This window comes from Bicyclus anynana, chromosome 25 (genome assembly GCF_947172395.1).
Source record: "Bicyclus anynana chromosome 25, ilBicAnyn1.1, whole genome shotgun sequence".
Lineage (NCBI taxonomy): Eukaryota > Metazoa > Arthropoda > Insecta > Lepidoptera > Nymphalidae > Bicyclus > Bicyclus anynana.
In genome coordinates, this window is record NC_069107.1 from 7,807,318 (window position 1) to 7,834,155 (window position 26,838).

The 26,838-nt window shown below is 36.8% G+C and overlaps 1 protein-coding gene across 1 annotated transcript in view; it reads right to left on the reverse strand.

Moving 5' to 3' along the window:
• Window positions 1-26,838, reverse strand: part of LOC112055973 (uncharacterized) — a 743,744-nt gene that overhangs the window by 689,223 nt on the left and 27,683 nt on the right. The gene's annotated exons all lie outside the window — the stretch shown is intronic.

Here is a 26,838-nt window from a genome sequence, read left to right on the forward strand (position 1 = left end):
CTAGAAGATTTCACACATTTCGTAATATTTCAACCAACATACATCTCCTAAATTATACATCTGAACATTGCTCTTGAATCACTCTATCTATTAGTGAAAACCGCATCAAAATCCGTTTATTAGTTTTCGAGTTTGTTGCGAACATCCAAACAGGTAGACACAGGAGAACTTTTAAACATACTAATATTATAAATGCGAAAGTAAGTCTGTCTGTCACACGATGATTTTTTTTAATTTTTTTTTAAAGAGTTATTGTCATATCTTTTTTTTTTAATTTTTATCGAGCGGTGTTGGAAATAGACCTTCATTCAACTTCATACTATTACGCTAACGCATCGCTTTTTTTCGAAATGAAAACTTGTAATGTTCACAAATTGAGTGTTATCGCCGCGTTAGTCGCTTTTAAATTTACATGTTGTTAATAAATAGTGTATGAAATAGTAGTCTGTAACAGATATGACGTCGCCCGATCTCGTGTTGGCTTCAGTGTGCTCGTGGCGTTCGAGCCGTCCACATCTCTTGTTGTGTAATTCTTAATGGGTTACTTAGGATAGGCGGGGAGAGTGACTTGAGTGGAAAAGGGGAGTGTTTGTATACAGTCAAAGGTACCTTTAACCCTACACACATCGTTCACAAGTACGTGACTCCACTCAAGGTCATTCTCTGCCATTCTAGGGTCTTATTTTAGTTACAGTTTGATTTGTTAATTAAGTTGTCCTGACAAGTGTTGTGAATCATAACCTTTGTTCGACATTAGTTTTCTTACATTTGTAATCACTTTAGAGTCTATAATATGAGGATGAATAGAAAAGCCATTGTTAAGTAAATTCCTAGTAAACTATGAATTTAAAACATATGGTTCTACATGAAACAGCAAACATAGCTTACGCCCGACTGGCGCTGAACATTCGAACAGAATTCCGTATGCTTGAGTAGAAGTAACCAATGGAGCGACTAAACGACCCTCGAATGCTATGTTACTTATATATTCAGTGGGGTTTTTGTGAAGATATAGAGAAAATCTATATATATCTATCTTCTATCTATCTATCTATCTATATATATAAAAATGAATTGCTGTTCGTTAGTCTCGCTAAAACTCGAGAACGGCTTAACGGATTTATCTTATCTTGGTCTTGAAATGTTCGTGGAGGTATAGAGAAGGTTTAAAAGGTGAGAAAAAATCAAATAATTTCAGGGAAAACCCTAAAAACTGCCCTTTTCTATTTCCCATACAAACGTTTAAGAGTCAAGGGGTAGGGTACGGTAGGGGTAGAGTAGTGTAGAGTAGGGATAGAGAAGAAGTGCACATAAGTCAAAGCGAAGCTTGACCGGGTCCACTAGTACTTATAATAAAACTGGTCAAATTCTATACATTAATTCAAAATTTGAGATTTTACTTATACCATTTGTAACACCAAACGTTACTGTGGTATAACGTACTACTAGCGCCATCTAGAACTTATAATAAAACTTGTAAATGATTGTAAAATCGAAAGTGAGTTTCTTTTTTTTAGATTGTTTGTTGGTCCCGTCATTATTAACAACCCATATTCGGCTCACTGCAAGCACGAGTCTCCTCTCAGAATCAGAACTAGTGATCTTGGTAGCGCCTTAGATGCCTAAACATTCTTGGTATTACGTCCGTATTACGTCCATAATACGTAGTAGGTACTATAGCTTGGCAAGTTTGTTAATGAGACTCCCATGATATGCGGGCAACAGGGGGGGGGGACTGCGCTGAGCAGAGGAAAAGACTGCGAGGGCATCGCAACCCCCTCCCGGCCCGCGCGGTCCATCAGAAGTGTTACGAACGAATTTGTCGAGCTATTATATCGCGGCCAACTTTCAAGAGCGAAACGAACTGTCACCCGCGCCATCTGAAAAACACTTTAATGATGTAAATACCATTTCCCCCTTATTAAACCATAAAGTTAACAAAACAATACCATAATAATTGTGAATATTTTCGCTTTCGGACCGCATATGGTAATACGGTGCGATGTAAATCCTAAGCTTTACGAGGGTCAGCGGAGCGTTCGCCATTTTATTCTTTAAAACTGCTAAATTATTCAGACCGTATTTATTCATGACTAGAGATGGCACTGAGAATTTTGCGACTCAGCAATCTGTTTTATCACGATTATTTGACTGCGTTCGACTATTTCATTTGTGGGTGAGTTTTTACACTTTTATTGAAGTGGTTTTGTTAAATTCGTTGAGTTTGTGGTAGGGGAAAATCTTAGAATAGAATCTTCATTATCAACCCATATTCGGCTCACTGTTGAGTTCCTCACGATGTTTTCCTTCACCGTTTTGAGACACGTGATATTTAATTTATTAAAATGCACACAACTGAAAAGTTGGAGGTGCATGCCCCGGATCAGATTAGAACCCACACCCTCCAGAATCGGACGCAGAGGCATATGAGGCCACTGAGCTATCACGCCTAACGTTTAGGGGATAATCTTAAGATCGAATCACCTTGCAGCCGACCCAGCGCCGGACCGAGGTAAATTTTAGAATGGAGCGAGATCCAATTATGGCGCCTTTCGCGCACGTAAATTCATCACATAAATTTCTTTTCGATCTTGTCTTTACCATTTCGGCGCCCCCTAGGATTTGGCGCCTGGAGCGACCGCTCCGTTCGCCGTATGGACGGTCCGGCCCTGAGCCGACCTTTTAATATGATAGTATATCATAATATATATGTTTAGTATATGTTAAGAGACGAATATCTTAGCAGTCCATGGATTCAACGTGCGGGTGCCGGGTCCATCGCGTGGTAGAGAGAAAAACTCCGAGCAGAGTCCTGAACTTGTGACTACAGGATGTAGGGTTAAGGAATTCCTTGACGATCGATCAACACTCCCCGTTCTCTGCTCGTGTTGTTCTCCCTGCCTAGCCAAATTTGGTAAGATCCTATTAGAGCAGCTTTGGATACTCATTCTAATATAGAACTAGCTGCACTTCAAGAGTGGCCAAGGTCTTTAAGCAAGTTATAAAGAGATTTTGCTGGTAATCCTCTCGCACCTACTTCTACGGCGTACAGACTAACTACATAGCCATTTTTAGTTACTTCATTTGTTAGATCATAATATTTATTTATATTGTGGTCCTTCAGAATGTTAGGCTCCCACGGCACAGTAAGCTCTACAAGTACTATTCGCTTTGTTTGTTTGGACAAAAGGAAAATGTCTGGTCTAGACATTTTCTTTTTGTCTTTCATTTTCTTTTTTCATTTTATAAATAAGTATTGAAAATAGACAATCTATATTACATAAGGCTCTAGTTGAACGTAACGCAAAGGCATCGATTGCGATTTAACAAAAAAGGCTTTCAGATCGGTTTTTAACAATTCAACGGCCGGTTGAAATGAAACAATCTTGTTTCCCGTATTTTTTCCGACATTTCCATTTTATTGGCCGACTTTTTTCATCATGGCAACATTCAGTTAAAACTCAAAGCAGTGAGATTTATTACCCGCATCCAGTATTTTGTATTTTTTTTTCTTGTTTACTAATGTTGGAATGTATTTGTCGGGGAACGACTAAATTACATTTTTTAGTCCAATTAGTCTCAACTAGGTTTTACGCTTTATGTCAGAGATGGCAAATACCCAAAGTAACACTATCAATCATCACCGAATCGATCTCTTAACTTAATACATAACAAGATTAATTAATGTTAATACAAGAGCTGTGATAGCCCAGTGCATATGACCTCTGCCTCCGATTCCGGAGGCTGTGGGTTCAAATCCGGCCCGGGGCATGCACCTCCAACTTTTCAGTTGCGTGCATTTTAAGAAATTAAATATCACGTTTCTCAAACGGTGAAGGAAAAACATCGTGAGGAAACCCTCATACCAGAGAATTTTCTTAATTTTCTGTGTATGTGAAGTCTGCCAATCCGCATTGGGCCAGCGTGGTGGACTAAGGCCTAACCCCTCTCATTCTGAGAGGAGGCTCGAGCTCAGCAGTGAGCCGCATATGGGTTGATAATGATGATGATGAATGTTAATACAGTTCTTATAATTGCCATCGTTTTATGTTAAAGTTAAACAATAAGTGATAAAATACTTCTCGATTAATTTAATCAGCAATAAAAAATTGCTAACGATAACATAACCAGTAACAAACAATTGCCAAAGCGAATAAACCCAGAAACAAAAAATTGCTAACCCAATTTAAGTAGCAAATTATTGCTAACTTGAATTGTTATCTAATATTAAATCAGTAAAAAATTGCTTACTCTAACATAACCAGTAATAAAAACAATTGCTAAAGCGAATAAAACAGTAACGAAAAATTGCTAAGGCGAATAAATAAATAAAATAAAATAAGTATTTATTGCTGTTTTTATCATTACATACAAGTAGGTACTTGCTAACAAAGTAAATAAAATGTAGGGTTAACAACTAGCTAAAATAGTAATTTTCCATCCGATTGATCTCCCTTTCAAACAGCTTGTCTTGTACAGACAAAGGCCTCCTCTAATATTTTCTACGTGTTTCTGTCTTTTGCTAATCGCATCCATTCTGGTCCTCTTATTTTCTTTAAATCATCTTCCCATCTCTTCCGCTATTTTTCACTATCTCTAGGGTACCATTACGTTATTATTTTTGTCCATTTCTCTTCCTTTTCTCTTAACATATGTATGTTGAAAAGAATAAAAGAAAAAACTAAGTTCAAAAATGTTTACAATGTATGTAGAAAATTAAAATTGCTAAGGCGAATAAAACCGTTAACAAAAAATTGCTAACACGAATTAAACCAGCAATAAAATAATGCTAACATCAACAAAGCTGCAAAATTGTAATAACAGATAGTTGATGTTAATACAGTTGTTATATGCCATCGTTTAGCATAAAGGGGTGACATCGGGGGTGAAAGGGGGCGTGTTAGATAATGGGTGCGGGCAATATAGTCCCGGGAACACGCGCGAAACGATTACTGTCAGCGACAAGGCTGTGAGTCTGTGACGTCACACAATATGCTTATGAGCTTCCAGTGTAACCTGCTTTTGATTGTGTTCATGAAATATAACATTGTAAACTTGGTAATTGGTGTAGTGCAGTGGTTCCCAACCTTGATTGGCCCACTTTGATTTCTTTGTTTTTAGTGTCCATAATAAGGATTAGTGAAATGACGACATTAAGTGGTTGCTTGCGGCTAAAGTATTACTGTCATCAATCGATACGCAGAGAGCCACTGAATGCAAGCAGCTTATTCTAAGAATATTGAAGACTTATAACTTAATTATAGCCGTGCCGTGATAGCCCAGTGGATATGACCTCTGCCTCCGATTCTGGAGGGTGTGGGTTCAAATCCGGACCCGGATTTTAAGAAATTAAATATCATGTGTCTCAATCGGTGAAGGAAAACATCGTGAGGAAACCTGCATACCAGAGAATTATCTTAATTCTCTGCGTGTGTGAAGTCTACCAATCCGCATTGGGCCAGCGTGGTAGACTATTGGCCTAACCCCTCTCATTCTGAGAGGAGACTCGAGCTCAGCAGTGAGCCGAATATGGGTTGATGACGATAACTTAATTACTGAATATAATATTGAGAAGTTTTAGACGAAGCTTGTGTCGAAGGACAAGCTGTACTGATTATAAAAACCGGTTACCGATATAATTATTTTAGTTGATACTAAATTTAAATATATTATACTTTGAAAAATTACGGTACGTTTAACCTTTTTATCAATATTTCTAAGAATATAAATAAAATACCTACTGAGCTCATATTAATTAACAATTAAAAAGAGATACAAACACAACACTCCAGAAAAAGGGGAAAAAAACGTCCCAAACTTCTCTAAGCCATTCGTCACATCAGCTTTTAATTACGCACGATGATTCATTGTTCGGTATATTTTAATACCAGTGATGGTCCGCGAACCACTGGTTGGGAACCAGTGACATAAGCACTAAATAATAAGGCAAAGTTCTAGTTACTAAGGAAGTTATTGTATAGAGATTCGGGTTTCTGTCTACAAAGCCTTTAGGAATCCTTCTAACCTTCTTCTTCTAACTTTTTTAAAGCTCGTCCAAAGTCCAAATCCTTGGGTGATGTCCAATTATGGTACTTACCTAAATTGGACCACAAACAACACAATAAAAAAAAGACAAAATTCAGGCAGACGAATTCACGAACTTAATCGTTCCCTAGTTCTTCTTACCTAGGCCACGGTCTTTTTTAAAGCTCGTCCAAACCCCTGCTATAACATTCTCACTCACTCACTGCGGAGCTCGAATCGCCTCTCAGAATGAAAGGGGTTAGGCCAATAGTCCACCACTCCGGCCCAATGCGGCTTGGCAGACTTTACGCACGCAGAAAATTATGAAAATTATCTGCGTGCCATAATGTTATTGCTGTCTAATTATGGTATAGACTCCTAATTTAGACTACAAACTACAGAAATAAAAAAAAAGACGAGTGGCACTCGGGGACTGCCGCGGTAAAGCTATTGCATAGCATTTTGTATCAACTTATGCAATTATAATTATTTATTTTTTATTTTATTCATGCTGTATTTCTTTTTCTTTGATATTAATTCAAGTTGCACTTTTTGAGCGTGGTGACCGATAAGAAAACAAATTTTTCTTTTTTTTTTTGTGCTGTTTTTTCTTTGGTATCTGTTATTAAAAACATTCAGCAAATAGTCTGTATGTTGTCATGACTTGAAGGGCATCACATCCAGTGACATGAACCCTATGTATTCTTTTCTTTATTAAATGTCAGCAGGAGCTTATCTTTTTAGTCTTTCAAATTTGGACTCATTCTTCATTAATTGTGTTGCAAGTATGTTTGGTTCGTTATCTAGGCGCTTCTTGTAGCCTTTCATAGAGTGTGTAATTTCTTCTTTTACAGATCTTATTTGTAGGTCCTGGTGTAATTGCTGGTTAGTTTCATTTATTAAGTAAGTATAATGTTAACATTGTTTAAAATATTTTTATTATTTTACAATACATGTGGGTTTTATTATATTACAGTAGATAATAAAACCCACATGTAATGTCTAATCGCACGCACATAACGCCGTGTCGAAGACTGCCGAACTGAAACGACGTTAGCCTTCAAGCCACACCTCCGTGCCCGTCGGAGTGGGGAGCGTGAGGTATTTTCGTTACGGAATTTCTGGATTCGGTCCCCGCGCTCAAGGCCCACGATAGAAGCTATGCAATAGCTTAAAAACAAAATTCAGACAGACGAACTGTGAGTAACACACACAACTAAGCCGACAAAACTTCATAACACAATCAACCCTTACAATTATTGCATCAAAGTGCGAATTACTTCACACCACTGTACGCAATAAATTATGAACAACAGAACCGTCCAAACAAAAGAAAATCTTAAATCCAAAGCAACAAGAATGAAATTTGAATGAACTTTCAAAATTTTATTGGAAAGCGAATTCTGACTAATTTACTCGAAGGAAATCGTTTTCTCGAACGCCTTGTAGCAATGAGTTACGGCTATTATAAACACATTTGCATAAGGTAATTACTTTTGCTGGAAAACTTATCGAGTATTAGATTCAACGCACACTGCTGGGAAAACGCCAAAGCTGCACAAAACTCAAGAGTCTTTAAATTTTAAATATTGTACATACACTATTAGCGGACTCGGCAAGCTTCGCTTCGCTTACGAGTAAACCAACCCCTACCCTATTTCAACCCTATCCTTACCCGTACTGTTTCTATATCCATCTAGGTTTTTCAGGACTGATTCTACCAACTTTTGATAAGTTTCGGATAGTCCTAACCTAAAGTAGGTAATGTACACTGTCGTACTTACTTGCTTTGATAAAGAAAATACTTGAAATTTCTTCTTTTTCTTCAAATCAGAAACCTACATAGGCCCACACGGTACATCACAAATGATGGATAGTATTTTATCCAATACACCAACATAATTTTACTAGCATAAGGATATTAAAAGAATCGATCAAATATGTAATTTTATGAATTTATATCCGAAATAAATAAAGATTATCATTACTTATCACAACTTACACGGATTAACTCCATAATCCAAACGCCGCTAAAAAACTACGTAACGAAAAATCAATCAAAGCGTAAACACTCATTAATTAATCGTTTGACATCACACAAAATTCACAAACACGAACTAATCAAATCCCACGTTTAAAAAAAAACAGTTGACGTAAAAAATAATCCATTCAATTCGGCAATTGGATTTGGATTTTTGTCCGGAACGTTTATCCTAAATTTAAAAACCAAATAATCTGGTGCAATCCCCATTCCAAACTCCAAATCGTCAAACAAACAGTTTACTGACAAACATACCGACACCCCGCCGGGATGGTACACGGCGTGATATTTGCCTGTTTTTGTTTAATTTGCGTCTATTTTTTTACGTACAGATAATTTAATTCGACAGCGGAATCTGCCTATTTACGTGTTTGAAAATATAAGCTGTATAAACACATTAATTTGCTCACAATTCATAAAATACATAGAAATTATAATCAGCATTTTTTTTACTTTTTAGGGTTCCGTATTCAAAGGTTAAAAGACCCCATCTATTAAGACTCTGTCCGTCCGTCCATCTGTCACCAGGCAGTACATTTTGAGTTTATTAAAAAAAAAAAGAAATAGAATTTGAAAAGATAATGTATTATATGCTAAAAACAGAATAAAATAAATATTCAAAGGGGCTCCGATACAACAAATATAATTTTGCCATTTTTATAGTTAGGTAGTCAGTTGTTTTATACTTTAATTTTAAGTTTTTGACTAATTAATTATTATTGCCAGTATCTAATGATATTACCTGACGTTTCAAAAGTGCTCGTAAACTATAACTAATTGAAATAAATTAATTTTGACTTTATAGATACTTAATGGTACGGAACCCTTCATACACGAATCCGACTCGCACTTAACCGGATATTTATAGTAATAATTCACAGACAGAAGTAGTTGATCCATCTCATGATAATTGAAAAATAGACGCTTATGCAATCATCTAACACGATTATTTGACCGAAATGACGTATATAAGATCATTCGTTGAATAATGATGCTATTAGATGATCGTATTAACGAAAAATCACTACTATTTATACTAATAGTATAGATGGGGTAATCTCTGGATTTACAAAACCGGTTTTGAAAATACTTTTACCAATATAAAGCCATGTTGTTTGTGAATGTCTTTGGCTATATTTTATCTCCGCATTCACACAGAATAAGAAATTACGACGGTGAAACCGCGAGGCATCTGCTAATCTATAGTTGTATATAAAGCTGAAGTGTTTGTTTGTTTGATTGATTGAACGCGCTAATCTCAGGTCCGATTTGAAAAATTCTTTCAGTGTTAGATAGCCCATTTATCGAGGAAGGCTATATATTATCCTCGTATCCTACGGGAACGAAAAGCACGCGGGTAAAACCGCGCGGCGTCAGCTAGTTTGATATAAAATGAGGTGAAAATCACATTCAAAATGGTTATCTACCTTTGCGGAAGGCTATCTAGGCATATTAAAAAATTTATATGCAGAATAAATTTCCCAAGTCTCGAGGTTTCCTATTACGGGCTAACAATGACTTCTTTATACCCCAAGACGTATTATCAAAATGTTTGTTCGGGGGTCTTACCTGAACGGGGTAATTGAATAGGGGTCCTGTATCAAATTTTCATAAACTTGTAATAGTTGGTGAGCTAGTGGAAAATAATGAACAGGCGCTTGGTATAATCATTATATGGTATAATTGGTATATATCATGCTTGATACGCTAACTCGATGTATGAAGAATAAGTGTAACCTCGTAACTTTAATTTTAAGTTTTCGACTTTAATTATTAACATTATCTCATCACATAACCTAAAAGTTTAAAAGTGCTTGTATACGAAGCCTAATTATTTTAATTAACTTATGAATTTTAACTTTTTGATTTTCAGTACATCATTGATTGACATAAAAAATGTTTTCCGGCCTAGCATCATTTAAAAATCTAGTTCTCAGTGACTTTTAGTTAGCAAAAACAGCTACTGAATTTATTTTTACGAGATTGTAATAACGTTCTTAAATAATCCTAACGAACTCAACTCAACCATCAACTTGAATTGTGAGATATTTTTCAAAAAAGAATATTTGCGAATATGACCAATATTTCCATTCTTTTCCAACTTGTCGGGAAAGCGTGTGTTAGAAATGGTAAGACGATAGATTTGTGTACCTTCAAGACAAGAGTGAATGAGTATAATAGAGTAATAGGCATTTTCTAAACAAGCACGCTCCAACCTAGACCTCATCATTGCTTTCCACCATGCATGATTGTAGTCAAGCGCAAGTTTATTAAGAATAAAAAAAAATAGTCAGCGGGGATCGAACTAAAATGGTGATAAGTTTTATAACTATTATGGCTTTAGAACGGCTTTTAAATTTTGACGAAATATAACCCAGATAGAATATAATTCGGTAACATAAACAAGCTCATGCACTAACAACCCCTGATAGGTTTGAAACTAAATGATTGAGCAAATTGTAGTATATATCGTTACGTTAGTTAAATATTACCAATTGAAACCAGTTTTAGTAAATATATCAATTTTTGTAAAATAAAATAAAGAAGCAAAACAAAAATTTGCAATATTTGTTAAAAAATATCTAAATCCAAGATTTGTTTGATTATCAAGCACCTTAGTGAAATATACCCTCAGCTCTCAGACTACGTGTGTCAGGGTAGGTGGAAGGTATGATTTAATATTTATTGCGCCTTTCCTGCCAAGATAATACCGTTTTGCGGCTTAGTTTCTGTGTGAGTGGGGGTTGCAATGGTATTTTAAGGAAAATTGAAAACCTACCTGCTTCGGAACCGAGATTACTTTAGTAATAATTTAGAGCGACTTGTCCTTTGTGAAATAATGGTCACTAAGTTTTCAAGAAACTTTGAAGAGGAGGCAGTTTGACTCTTCTGGCGCAGTGCCTTACCTTATCTATACTATAATAATATATAACTCAATAAAAAAGAAGTTTGTTTGTTTGGTTGAACGCGCAAATCTCAGGAACTACTGGTCTGATTTGAAAAGTTCTTTCAGTATTAGATAGCCCATTTATCGAGGAAGGCTATAGGGTATATATTATCCCCGTATTCCTACGGAGACGGAAACCACGCGAGTAAAACCGCGCGGCGTCAGCTAGTACTATAATAAAATATAAGTTTGTTTGTTTGCTTGAACGCGCTAATCTCAGCAACTACAGGTCCGATTAGAAAAATTCTTTCAGTATTAGGTTGCCCATTTATCGAGGAAGGCTATAGGTTATAGGTATATTATCTCTGTATTGTTATGAGAACGGGAATCACGCGGGTGATACCGCGCGGCGTCACCTAGTGAATATCATAAATAGGTACTAGGTCTACTAAACCGATTTTGAAAATTCTTTACCACTAGAAAGCTTATTTGTGATTGTCATAAAAACTATATTCCCGTATTCTCGCTGGAACGGGAACTACGGGAACTACGTGTGGGGCCTCGGCTAGTAGATAATAATCAAACATCGGACTTATCTTATTACTAGCCTGACGACGCGCAGTTTCAATCTCTTCATCTTCTAACCAATATTACATATCTATATTCATCATTACCAACCCATATTCGGCTCACTGCTGAGCTCGAGTCTCTTCTTACACACGCAGAGAATTAAGAAAATTCTCTGGTATGCAGGTTTCCTCATGATGTTTTCCTTCACCGTTTGAGACACGTGATATTTAATTTCTTAAAATACACAGAACTGAAAAGTTGGAGGTGCATGCCCCGGACCAGATTCGATCCCACACCCTCCGGAATCGGAGGCAGAGGTCATATCCACTGGGCTATCACGTATCTATATTATTAATATTATAAAGCATATAATGTAGAAATGTAATATTGGTTAGTTACGAGTACAAAAATAATTTAACGATTCCTTTTTAATAAGAAACGGGGTAACGAAAACGGGTAAACGGTTACGAGGTAAAGGTAACGGGGTTAATAACAACCGTAGCTTACGTCCCCATTATTTTTCGTTTTTTAAATAAGCACTTGTTTATAAAACACAAGCACCTATATTCAAACGGCAAGCTGCGCTGTAGTATAAGTAAAAAGGTCACTAAAAACTAAAAAGCTTTTCGCGGTGGTGGCTGTATGAAAAATTTTCCATTTTGAAAAATCAACACAGTAATAAAGAAAGCGTTTTTAATTCGCACACATGCATACGATTCGCTCTAGAAATACTGTGTTGATATTAAAAATAACCACGTGGATGTCGTGTGCGCTGACATCAGACAATCATATCACACTTCACACTATCACACTAATATTATAAAGGCGAAAGTTTGTGTGTAAGTGTGAAAGTGTGTAAGTATGTTTGTTCCTCTTTTACGCTGCGGCTACTGAAGCGATTTGGCTGAAATTTGGAATGGAAATAGATTTTACTCTGAATTAACACATATGCTACTTTCATCCCGGAAAAATCTATGGTTCCCGCGGGATTTGTGAAAAACTGAATTACACGCACACGAAGTCGCGGGCGTTCGCTGGTACTTTAATAATCATTATAATAGTATCAGCCTATTATAACGGGCCCACTACAAGGCAGAATTTGGCTGGTGGGAGGCTTCGGTGGCTGGTGGGAGGCTTCGGCCGTGGCTAATTACCACCCTACCGGCAAAGACGTACTGCCAAGCGATTTAGCGTTCCGGTACGATGCCGTGTAGAAACCGAAAGGGGTGTGGATTTTCATCCTCCTCCTAACAAGTTAGCCCGCTTCCATCTTAGACTGCATCATCACTTACCATCAGGTGAGATTGTAGTCAAGGACTAACTTGTAAAGAATTAAAAAAAAATCTCCCTATTCATTTATTATTTCATTCTCAATTCATATTCAGCTCACTGCTGAGCTCGAGTCTCCTCTCGGAATGAGGGGTTAGGCCAATAGTCCACCAGGCCGGCCCTATGCGGATTGGCAGACTTCAAACACACAGAGAATTAAGAAATCACAAAAATAAACTAAAAATAACATCATATGTGCTACTTTTCTGATGAACACACTTCGTAAATGAATTTGCATCTTTGCCTAATTTCCTTATGATGACATTTTTATCATCATCATCAGCGTTTGTTTTTTTTTTGACAAATGCCCCAAAAACAGCCAGTATTGCTGATAAAGTAAATTAATATTTTTGTGTTTCTGATACAGATAAATGGTTGACATTTATTGTCAAAATTATTAAAATTAAAGAATTAAATGTTTTTTTTTTATTATATTTTATCTCATAAAGTTAATTTTATTCATAAAATGTTGAGCACTTTTCTACCATAAAAACTCTTTGCTAAGACTAAAAAAGTACCGTTAGTTTTTAGACGGATGATTAACGTTTTAAATGACATTACAGCACATGTGCGTTTTTTTACATTACGGCACATGTGCGTAATGAGATACATTACATTACTGAAATTGGTGAAATAAGCGACACTTTACGCAAAAGTGCTATAAAAATAAATTCAAATTGAAATTCAAAATTCATTTATTTCAAGTAGGCTCAGTTTACAAGCACTTTTGACACGTCAGTTGACTATTTGTAAAAATTCTACCACCGGTTCGAAAGGCAGGTTCTGCTGAGAAGATACCGGCAAGAAACTCAACAGTTGCTCTTTTGAAAAAATCATACAGTATTATAATTTACAATTGATAACAATTAAATTACAATTTCCTATAGTTTTATTTCCTGTGTGAAGGTGGAAGCTGATCCAATGGCCTCCAAGCACCTTTATCGTTAAGGAACTCATCAATAGTGTAGTAACCTCGACTAAGTAAATGTTTTTTAACACATTGCTTAAAGTTGTGCATTGGCAAGTCCATCACAGTCTTGGGGATCTTGTTATAGAAGAAGATTATAAACCAAACCCACAAAAGATTTTTTAACTCTTTGGAGACTCTTTTATAATAAAAAATCTCTGTCTAGTCTGATGTCTGCGCCGCGTCTATATTACCCATTTAAACGGGAAAGGCTGCGCTCCGCTAATTCCACGATTCACAGGCGAAGTGAATTAATTTCTGAAGTCTGAAATTCGAAACACGTTTCAGCGCCGAACTGTATTTTTAAAACGCTAAGTGCTGCTTCGGTGAGTAAGCCTCGGATCAGCTTATTGAGAGGTAAGAGGGAATTCGGAAACAAACAGCACTCTGATTAAATTAAAAATATACAGGGTGTCCCGTAGTTAATAGATAATACCCAAATGTTAGATGCACCATCTTATAATTAAAATGTAATCATTACAGAGTATAAAACCTATAACATTATCGTTCTGTAGTTGTAACTCGTGTGTATATCGTGAAGATCATCCATCATCATAATCATATCAGCCGATAGACGTCCACTGCAGGACATTGGCCTTTTGCAGGGACTTCCAAACATCATGATACTGGGCCACCTGCATCCAGAGAATCCCTGTGACTCGCTTGATGTCGTCAGTCCACCTGGTGGGGGGGTCGACCAACACTGCGCTTTCTAATGCGGGGTCCCCAACTCAAGGACCCCAACGTCCATCGGCTCTTCGAACTATGTGCCCCGCCCTTTGCCACTTCAGCTTCGCAACTCGTTGACCTATGTCAGTGACTTTGGTTCTTCTGCGGATCTCCTCATTTCTGATACGATCACGCAGGGATACTCTATCTCTTTTGTCCCAACACAATAAAAGAGATAACGATATGTTCGGTTGCGCCGCTATTGGTTGACATTTGTCTACTTCTCGTTATACGTCTTTGGTCACATTTATGTCTGCTAATCCCGCCAAACCGCATTGGAGCAGCGTGATTGGTCTTTAGCTCTCCTCCTCTCTCTCTCTTCTGTAAGGAGGAAATTGTTCCTCAAATTGTTGTACCTTACGCAGTCGTACTTACCTTGTATCGCAGAAATGTAGTCATGATGATGATGATGGGCATTATTTTTTTTAATTCAATGTTTACCTGAAAGAAAAAAGAAATATTAAGATTATTATTGATACGTATATATCATCATCATCATAGCAGCCGATGGACGTCCAATGCAGGACATGGGTTTTTTGTAGGGACTTCCAAACATCACGATCCTGAGCCGCTCCTTCGCTCGATCCTGCGACTAGCTTAATGAAGGCGGTAACGGTAACTGGGCGGCTTGTTTTTAATGTTTGCATTAAGCCAATAACCCAAGACCGATAGGAGCAAAAGAAAATTTAAGGCAATAAGGCAGAATGATACAGACAGAACAAAATGAAATGAAACTGAAATGAAATTTATTGTTAAGATAAGTCCTTTTACAATGGTGCTGAGGATCCTGATTTAAGTTTGATAAACCTGTATCTCAGGATCCTCGCTCTTCCTGCTTATAATAAAAATAATTTTAACAATCATGAAGGATATGGATTAATGGAGTGTGTGTGTGTGTTTTTTTAGTGTGATTCTAATTATCTTAAATTTTAAAAAAAGAACAGCGTTGAAAAACTTTTATTTTTCATTCACACGAGCGGCAGCTGCTACCGACGACTGCAGTCGAGTGCCGTTGGCTGCCGCCGAGACGTCGCCGACTGCCGTCGAGAGTGCCGTCGCCTGCCGCCGAGACGTCGCCGACTGCAGTCGACTGCGGTCGTCGGTAGAGTCGCCGCGCGTGTAAATGAACCCTTAGTCGACATATCGTCTGAAGCTATCACACTAATGCAGACAAAACCACAAACAAAACCGAGTTACAAACTCCCAGAGCGCTCCCAGCAATTAACGTCACAACTTTGCACTATTAGGTTTTTCAGTGACAACTTTTGAACTGTCTGCATTCAGTTTACCGAAATATGTAAAATGTTAATAGTAAAGTGCTCTTGAGTAATCAATTTCATTCAACCCATATTCGGCTCACTGCAGAGCTCGAGTCTCCTCTCAGAGTGAGAGGAATTAGGCCAATAGTCCATCACGCTGCGCCAATGCGGATTGGCAGACTTCACACACGCAGAGAATTAAGAAAATTCTCTTTTAACTCAAATACAAAAACACGTTTCCCAAGTATATTTTCACACGTCAGCGTTTTAAAAACGCGACGCTTTTTTTTGAGCAGTATTTTTTTTTATTCTTTACAAGTTAGCCTTTGATTACAATCTCACCTGATGGTAAGTGACGATGCAATCTAAGATGGAAGCGGGCTAACTTGATAGGAGGAGGATGAAAGTCCACACCCCTTTCGTTTTCTGTACGACATCGTACCGGAATGCTACATCGCTTGGCGGTACGTCTTTGTCGGTAGGGTGGTAACTAGCCACGGCCGAAGCCTCCCACCAGCCAGACCTGGACCAATTACGAAAACATCAATCAGCCCAGCCCAGGATCTCTGTCTTGTAAGTCTACTGCGCATACCACATACCACGGAGGCCGTCAAATTGATACTTGCGTTCCGATACGCACCGAATGAAAAGTGTTCCATGTTTAAAAGCTCACAAAGATGTTAATGTCATTTGTATCAAAAAAATAAAAAAAAAATCAGAGTAAATACGTCAGTCCCCACGTGTATCAGTCCCCTGCCTGCGATATTTATGCACAGAAAAACCGTTTTTACATAATCCTGGCGACACGAAGAGACGCGTTGAAATGAAAATGTTCCTCGCGCCGACTGAATATTCCACGCCTCAGATGTTAATTTGATATATGAAGTGTGTAGGTATAATGTCACTGTAAAACACCGAAATTCGGTAAGCCCTAAGAATTTCCCGTAAAACTGAAGATTAACCTGCACTTTATGGTAACGAACGAAACAGCTTTGCAATTATCATTAATTACGAACTATGAGTACCAATAACTTTTAGGTTTTCAGTTTCCTCCAATGATAATGTTTCACTTAATATAAACGAATACATGCATAGACATAATCAAGTAGCCAAGCTGTTAATCCTCGAACAGCTTGGTCTTCAGTATGACCTTATCGATTCTGAGATGCCTTACTATAGGTACGACCCAGCTTCAGTTCTTGAAAATAGCAGTGCGTTGCTCTACTGGGACCGAACGATTATCACTGACAGGTATATTGTTGCCAATATACCTGATATAGTATATACCTATCCTACCTATAATATACCTGATATGCCTGATATGGTCGATCGGTCAGTGCGTCGTCCAATAATTGATATTACTGTTCCACATGACGATAATCTGGTGAAAGCCAAAAAGGAAAAAGTATCACAATACTTGGACTTTGCTCACGAGAAGACTTGTTAACTCTTGGATCAAGGGTCGGATACAGAAAGCAGTGATTCTTGAGACGGCGCGTATTGTGAGGAGCCTCTCCTCCTCACTCTGGAGCCCTGACCACCGGTTGCTTGGGCACTCAAATGTCCCGCAGTGGGTGTTGATTCTTTTTTTATATTATTTTTATTAGAGTTTTGTATTATATGAAAATAAAAAAGAATAAATAAATAGATCACTTTATGATATAGATAATAAAAGGGAACGACGTCTTAACGTGCTCTCCGAGCATCATCGATCATGATTCGAAGCCACTTAATCTAAGCACTGGACCACCAAGACTACTTCAGTATTACTGAATATTTAGTCACTTCACAGATTACACAGTAACAACTTTAAATTACGTTCAAAACCGTTGAAAACTGTGAAAAGTGCGTAGCTTCCCTAACAATGTCAATGTCAAATAAATGTTTGTCCAGGGGACTGAAAGTGGCTGAGTTTTAAACTTTATAACGTATTATCTTAACCGTTGAGTTATCGAGAAGTTGTCGTATGTCTACAATGAACTACCTTAGTAAACCTTAACTTAACTAAGCAATTATTATCAAAACACAAGTCAGTCCCCTGCACGTACAAGATTAATGTAGTAACGGCTACAAGTTTATTAGACGACATTATGTAATGTCCCCATTGCATGTACCCACGGCTCCTATACTCTGTTATCAAGCCAATTTGGCATACCCTTAGGCCCACTACAGACTTGCGACATGGTACAATTTAATTCCATTAAACTTTGTCTTCATTATATATTCACAATGTTCACATACACACATAGGTTAGACAGAGAGCTCATCACATAAGAAAACAGGAGATTTTAACCAAATTAGGCAATAATTTTAACCGGTCCGCCTATGGGGAAAACTAAGGGGTAAACTAAGGGGTTACAAAAAGTTAATGTTGGTGTTTAAATTACTTAAATTCCTAATAACAACTTTACAAATCTAGAATAATGTTATAAATGTGAATGCGTATTTGTTTGTCTGTTAACAGTAACAGACAAACAAATACGTTTACCCTTACAGAAGGGTCAATAAAAATATAGCTTTTCGTAAAAACGGCTTATTTCTTAGTGACGGTTCTTCGGTTTTTCGACGGTTGATGTTGTGTATGGTTGGTTGTAAGTTACGCTTTCACACCTAAAACCCCTATACTGATTTAAAAAAAGTCTTACATAAATGGAAGTTACATTATCACCGACTATCATAAGCCATATTTAATCCCTGGGACTTACGCGGGTAAATCGTGTGGGTATCTGCTAGTACAGTATTGAAGCTACGGGGGTATTAGATTTCCGGCGGCGTTTGCGGTTATGTACAACATGACGTTCCCATGTCACAAGGTGATGAGATTTAATTTCATGGGGCTTTAGTAAGTAAGAGCAACATAACCACCACGCCTCCGCTAAAGTATTGATAAGTGCGACTTAAAGTTAGTTTAGACAGTCTTTGTCTTAGTTACTAGTGTGTAAGTGTGTTAAGTCCTTAACCTACTTCTGTGCTCGTATATAACCCCAGACAAACTCTGGTGTGTCACTTGATTGTTCAAAATGATCTACTGATCAGTGCGACTTTCTGTTGATTAAGACAGTCTTTGTCTTAGTCATTAGTGTGTAAGTGTGTTAAGTCCTTAACCTACTTCTGTGCTCGTATTGTAACCCCAGAGACAAACTCCAGCGTGTCACTTGATTGTTCGGAATGATTTACTGATCAGTGCGACTTTCTGTTGATTAAGACAGTCTTTGTCTTAGTCACTAGCGTGTAAGTGTATTAAGTCCTTAACCTACTTCTATGCTCGTATTGTAACCCCAGAGACAAACTCCAGCGTGTTACTTGATTGTTCGAAATGATTTACTGATCAGTGGGACTCTCTGTTAATTAAGACAGTCTTTGTCTTAGTCACTAGTGTGTAAATGTGTTAAGTCCTTAACCTACTTCTGTGCTCATATTGTAATAACCCCAGAGACAAACTCCTGAGTGTCACTTGATTGTTCGAAATGATTTACTGATCAATGCGACTTAAAGTGTTAATTAAGACAGCCTTTGTGGTAGTCGCTTGTTTGTAATTGACTTTAATTCTTAGCTTACAAGAGATTTATGGTTTATATATTATAAATGAGTACAGAAATCATAATATTACAATTATTGTGCTTTTACTTCTTTCGTTGACATAATGCTGGCTCCGTAACATATCAGGGAAGAAGAATCAAGACCAGGAGCCGCAGCAGAAAAAGCTAAAACCTGTAAGTGGCACAAGTATGCCCCTCCGACCAAGATTTACATATGTGTTCCTTAGGCCATCTAAGTATATATAACTCAAAGGTGTCTGACTGACATAGTGATCTATCAACACACAGCCCAAACCACTGGACGGATCGGGCTGAAATTTGGCATGCAGGTAGTATCTTGATAAATTAATAAGGGCATAAAATAGGGGTTGAAAGTTTGTATAGAAAGTCCTTCATTTTAAGAGTTACAGTTTTAAAAATTTGTACATAAATCATAAAAAATAGAAAAATATAACGTAACGTAATATTTTTAAAATTTAACCCCTAAAGAGGTGAAATAGGATTTTTTTTTTAATTGAAAGTTTACATTGACTTAGTTTGCAGACTGTAAACTATATATATATGTAGATAGTTTAATATAAAATGAATTTATTATGATAAATAGAATTTCAAGCGAAGTTGCGGGCTTCCGCTAGTAAGTAAATATTAAAAAAAATCCATTTTATTAATTTTGAATTGCACATCAAACATTTGTGCTTTTAGTAGCGGGCATCCCGCGGTTTCATTGTAAAGATCAGTTGTCGTATAAAATATAGCCTAGTTTACTCGGTGATAATATAGCTTCTTATTGGTAAATGAATTTTAAAAATCAGTTTATAAGAAACCGTGATAAACTCACTTTCGCATTTATATAAATAAGTACTAGCGGACGCCGCGACTTCGTCAACGTCGTCGTGTGCCTTTGTGTTAATCCAGAGTAAAATCTATTTCCATTCCAAATTTCTTCAGTAGCCGCAGCGCGAACAAACATACCTACACACTTGCACACAAACTTTCACCTTTATAATATTAGTATGATAGTGTTATAGAACAGAATAGAATATATTTTTATTTGTCCACGCACAAGTAATAAAATATAAACAAACAGAATCATCATTCATCATTATCAATCCATATTCGGCTCAATGCTGAGCTCGAGTCTCCTCTCAGAATGAGAGGGGTTAGGCCAATAGTCCACCACGCTGGACCAATGCGGATTGGCAGACTACACACACGCAGAGAATTTTGTGCAGGTTTCCTCACGATGTTTTTCCTACACCGTTTGAGACACGTGTTATTTAATTTTTTTAAATGCACACAACTGAAAAGTTGGAGGTGCACGCCCCGCAAAACTTACAACTAAGCAAATATATTCCTGATGATAACAATATTTATTAAACTAAAGTTAACTAACTAACTAACTATAAACTAGCTAACTTGTTATAGGTATGAATAATATATGGATCGAAAACGGAAAAGGAAAGAAAGCATTTCGTAACCGTTATCAAAAAGCGACAACACGATCGTTAACTACACCGAAGTGATGTTATAAAAGAGAAGTAAATAGGGCGTTAATCAACATTGTTGTCAAGACAATAAACTCTTAATTATGTCGTAACGGACCATAAAGTTCCTCTCGCTATGATTGTTTTCGTCCAATATCTGGGATAGACAATAAAAGACTTGTGTGAGGTTTCATTGGCTTTTATATTCTACTTGTTCTCGTTAAAATATTGGGATGGAATTTTTAACAGAAGGGAAAACTCCTAATGTTTTATAGTGCAGGAAATAGTACTGACGCGACTTGTTTCGTAAAGAGTAGGGATTTAGAGAGGGGTAGCGATCGGTTGGCAGGAACGATTTGCGATTTAAGGCGCTCGTTGTACTGTCGGCTTCAGTATAGTCGTGGCGTTCGAGCCATTCTTTAATTCTTTATGGGTTACTAGGGATAGGCGAGGAGAGTGACTAGAGTGGAAAAGGAGAGTGTTGGTTAACTGTCAAAGGCGCCTTTAACCCTAAACACATCGTTCACAAGTGCGTGACTCAACTCAAGATCATTCTCTGCCATTTTAGAGACTTATTTTAGTTACAGTTTGAGTTGTTAATTAAGCTGTCCTGACAAATGTTGTGAATCCCTTTGTTCGACATTGGTTTTTTTTTTATTTTTGTATTTTTGTAATCCACTTCTGAGTCTGCTAAAAATAGTGTAATTGATGTAACAGAAGAAAGGTAAAATAAATGGAACCAGATAAAAAATGAATTTTTTATTTTGATTTTTTTAAATGAGATGTAATACCACCAAGGTCCAACTCTGGGCTACTGCTGAGAATTTAAGAAATTTGAGGAAAAAAGAATATGAATATTTCGTAATCCTAAACTAAATCTTTAGATAGTAGTCCTACATCAATGTCAGGTTTTTAAAATTATATGCAAAAATAAGCGCCTTAAATTATGTAATTTAAAAAAATTGGACTCATTGCAAAATTTTTCATTGTTCCAACTTTACAGTCACAAAGTACGAGCCTTTGAAAAAATTATAAAAGCTTAAACACTAACGAAACATTAACGCGAATCGAATTAAAAGCCCACAGAAAAGAATATAATCGAATTGCGTCCAAAAACTCGCCGCCGTGAAACTCAATTGTCGCAATAAAGTAATACAATTAGGCGTCAAACACGTTTTCGGCGGGTAATGGCGTCACATTGCGACTTTTAACTCGGTTATGACCATTCTGCATAATCATGGAAGACAGTGACGTGACGACTGGTAATTTCGTATCTATGTCATGAAAATTATAATTTCTAAGATGCATTCGTAACACTCCTTAGTATTTTTTCGCAAACCTCATCACAGTTCTAAATTATATGTAAATACAACAAACAAACAGTAACACAGTTATGAATAATCTACATAATCATGCAAGACAGTGACTGGAAATTTGGTATATATGTCGTCATGATAATCATATTGTTAAGATGTACCGTTCTTGTAGCAATTTTGTCTGTCATGCCAGTTTAAGAGTTAAAATTGAAAATTGAAATTGATCACATACCTACCTGTAAAAATGGATTAAGACATTCTCATTACGAATATAATTTTTGGCTAATTTTTGGCGTCAAAACGCGACTTTTAACTCGGTTATAACCGTTCCGCATAATTCACGTGATAACTGCTAATTTTGTATAGTTTTATAGTATTAGTCATGAAGTAGTTTTTTAGTCGTCCGTTTTTTAGGCGTCCTATATTTGCAAAAATGCACATAACATGACTACGAGTGATTTTGTAACAATCCTACACTTTAGTTAAAATTATATTGTGATTTAAAGCTCTAACAATTACTTACAATTAAAATAATATAATAAAATTATAAAAATATATATTAACCGAATCTAAAAACGCTTCCAGTGTAGAAAGAAGTGGAAAAATAAGCCTCGCTAACACTGGTAACAAATGAAACTTTGTGACAACCAAAGCTAGGAGAACACTTAAAGCACTCCACTCGATAGAAAAAAGCCTATTTGCTAAAACAGTCAAGGCTAAACACATAAATAGCGCGGTGCTGAAACGTTATGCCGAGCTTCCACCGCGCTGAGGGTAATTTCGTGAAATTCTCTCAAGAATCATGTCGTTATTAAAGACTTTTTATTTTGTTGAAACAACAATAAGAGTGTGTGTGTGTGTGTGTGTGCGCGTGTGTGTGTGTGCGTGTGTGTGTCTGTGGCATCGTAACTCCTAAACGGATGGGACAATTACGATTTGATTTTTTTCATTTAAGAGACAGTAAATAAATAATTTACTTTTGCAATACCATTTTAACTTTTATATTATGATGAAAAGTATTTCTGGCTAAAAGTCGGTATTCGAGTTAATTTAATGACCTTCGGGGGTTTACTTTTTTTATTTAACTTCCTAAAGTTCAAATTTGTTTAGTTCTAAATAGTACTCGTAGTAGTCAAGCCCCAAAATAGGCGTAGCAAATTTTATATTAAGTCTAGAAAACGTCAACATCATCATCATCATTGACAACCCATATTCGGCTCACTGCTGAGCTCGAGTCTCCTCTCAGAATAAGACGGATTAGGCTTTAGTCTACCACGCTGACCTAATTGGCAGACTTCACATACGCAGAGAATTAAGAAAATTCTCTGATATGCAGGTTTCCTTACGATGTTTTTCCTTCACCGTTTGAGACACGTGATATTTAATTTCTTAAAATGCACATAACTGAGAGTTGGAGGTGCAAGCCGGACTGAATTCGAACCTACACCCTCGGGAATCGGAGGCAGAGGTCATATCCACTGGGCTATCACGGCTATTGTTTATTACCTGAATATTATGAATACACACCCGGTTTCCAACGCAAACAAACTCCAAACTTTACTGCTCCAAACTGCAGCTTATGGTTAGTGGAAGCTAACCCTAAGCTGGAAGTTTGGAGAGCTGTGGCAAAGCCTGTATAATTGGAGCACGGAACACTTATCTAAGTTGACGACTTGACAGAACTTGCGCCTAGCGTTTGTTTCCGTTTGAGGGCCTGTTTGTATTTTGTTTTAACTTTTTAGGCGTAATTAAGATCGAGTTGTTGGATAATAAGATACTAGAGAATCTACTTATCATGGCCTATAATATAAGAGACCACAAGCTTTAGGCAAAGTGGCTTACTAGCTACAGTTTTTTTTTTAATTCTCGTAAGTAATTGAATAACTATACCTTGTAAGTACGTGCTATCAGTATACTTTGACGGCCTATGAGCCTTTTTTATCGGCTTAACAGCCTGTTTTGATTATCAGCAATTATAATTTTATTTTAATGATAAATCAGCCTAAGACATTATTATCAGCCTATTTAAATTGTCTAACTATTTTAATTTAAGTCATAATTTAAAATTGACAAACAAGCCTATTTAAATGGTCTATCAGTCCGTTGTAAGTCTTTATTATCAGCTTCATAAAACGGTCTACCAGACAATTCTATTTTAAGTCGTTATTCTCAACCTATTGTAACAGTCTATCAGCCCATTTTAAGTAATTATTCTCAGAATATTTAAACGTTCTATTAGCTCATTTTAAGTCGTCATTTTTCTATTTCATGATTATTCATGATTATCCAGCCTTATAAGCTTATTTAAGTCATGATTATCCAGTCTTATCAGCTTATTTACGTCATGATTATCCAGCCTTATCAGCTTATTTAAGTCATGATTATCAACCTATTTAAATAATTATGACTACTGAAACTATATTTAAACAAAGAACACATAATTATCTGTAAGATAGCCGGGAGCGGGGTTGTTTATTCCTATAATAATTCAGCACTCGCTAAACAGTCCGTATTAACATTCTGAGCGCCGCGGAAGGAATGTCTGAGAGTATATCTCTGTGACATCTTGATTTACATTGCATTACCGCCGACCGCTGGGTACATTTGCTTAAAGCGTCTGATGAATATGCGCCTTCATATGTAGAACGGGTTTATATGCTCTAAGTGCATTTATTTCTTTCCGCCTTTGGTTTGAATGTCTTTATTTTATTACTAGTGGACACCCCTGACTTCTCCCGTTTTCCCAACATTTCCCTGATGGTAATTTTGTCAATTTCTCTCAATAATGTTTTTAATTCTCTCAATAATAATTAAATTAAAGACTTTTTATTTTTTGACCCCTGAAACAACAAAAAGAGATGAAGTATAACGTTGATGTTTGTCCGTCTGTATGTGGCATCGTAGCTTATAAACGGATGGACCGATTTCGATTCGGTTTTTTTTTAATTTCTGAGTCAGTAAATAAATAATTTCCTTTACAAGACCATTTCAACTTAATGTAGAACGGGTTTATATGCTCTAAGTGCATTTATTTTTTTCCGTCTTTGGTTTGAATGTCTTTATTTTATTACTAGTGGACACCCGCGTCTTCTCCCGTTTTCCCAACATTTTCCTCCACTGCTCTGCTCCTATTGATCGTAGCGTTATGAAAAGTATTCTATAACCTGTCTAGGAGTATTTTTTTTTAATTCTTTACAAGTTAGCCCTTTACTACAATCTCACCTGATGGGAAGTGATGATGCAATCTAAGATGAAAACGGGCTGACCTGTTAGGAGTAGGATGAAATCCACACCCCTTTAGGTTTCTACACGACGTCGTACCGGAACGCTAAATCGCTTGGCGGTACGTCTTTGTCGTTAGGGTGGTAACTAGCCACGGTCAAACCCTCCCACCAGCTAGACCTGGACCAATTAAGAAAACCTCAATCGGTCCAGCCGGGGATCGAACCTAGAACCTCCGTCTTGTAGGTCCACTGCGCCATAGAGGCCGTCAAGTATGAAGAGTATGAAGAATAATTGTACCAAGTTTTGTTAAAATCCGTCGAGTAGTTTTTGTTTCTATAACGAACATACAGGCAGACAGTCAAATTTTTACTGATTGCATTTTTGGCATCAGTATTGATCACTAATCACCCCCTGATAGTTATTTTGGAAATATATTTCATGTACAGAATTGACCTCTCTACTGATTTATTATAAGTGTAGATAATTGTAGTTGATGGAATAACCAGATACCCCCATCTACAGGGTTATCACATTGATATTATAAAGGCGAACGTGTGTGTAAGTGTGTGTCTGAGTGTGTGTCTGAGTGTGTGTATGTGTGTGTGTGTGTGTGTGTGTGTGTGTAAGTCTGTATGTTTGTTCCTCCTTTACGCTGCGGCTACTGAAGCGATTTGGCTGAAATTTGGAATGGAAATAGATTTTACTCTGGATTAACACAAAGGTAACTATTCATGCCGGAAAAATCCGTGGTTCCCGGTGTGATTTGTAAAAAACTAGCTGACGCCGCGCGGTTTTACCCGCGTGATTCCCGTTCCCGTAGTAGTTCCTGAGATTAACGCGTTCAATCAAACAAACTCTTCAGCTTTATAATATTAGTATAGATTAAATGTCACGCGGACGAAGTCTCGGGCGTCCGCTAGTGTATTAATATATAGATTATCATCTTTTGTTAATTTTGTGATAAGAATTCGTCGATAACAGCAGACGAGACAGAGATTTCAATTTGAAACTGAAACCCAATTAATACTGGGTATTATAATTAATTATAACAATTATCTGCTATCGAATAATTCCTATTAATTAATCGCTTTCTAAATAATTAAGTAACTTGATATTATCTTTAGTCAATTTTAGTTAGGTGCGTTGTAAGTAAATTAATTAATTAAATAAAATTGTAATAATTGATAATAATAATTTATTTTAGTTCATCATCATCATTATCATTAACAATCCACATTCGGCTCACTGTTGAGCACAATATGCAAAAAGATTGCATCCGACTATACCAGTACCAGTGGCGAAGGATGAAATTTCGACGAAGGTAAGCCGTCCCAAGCTAAACGAAATTCATACCGCTTGATACAAACTCCAGTTTCTAATACATCGATATTTATATTATATCCATTACAATAATGAATATGTCTGTATAGATTTTTAAAAGGTAACCTGATGGGAATCGGCTCGTATG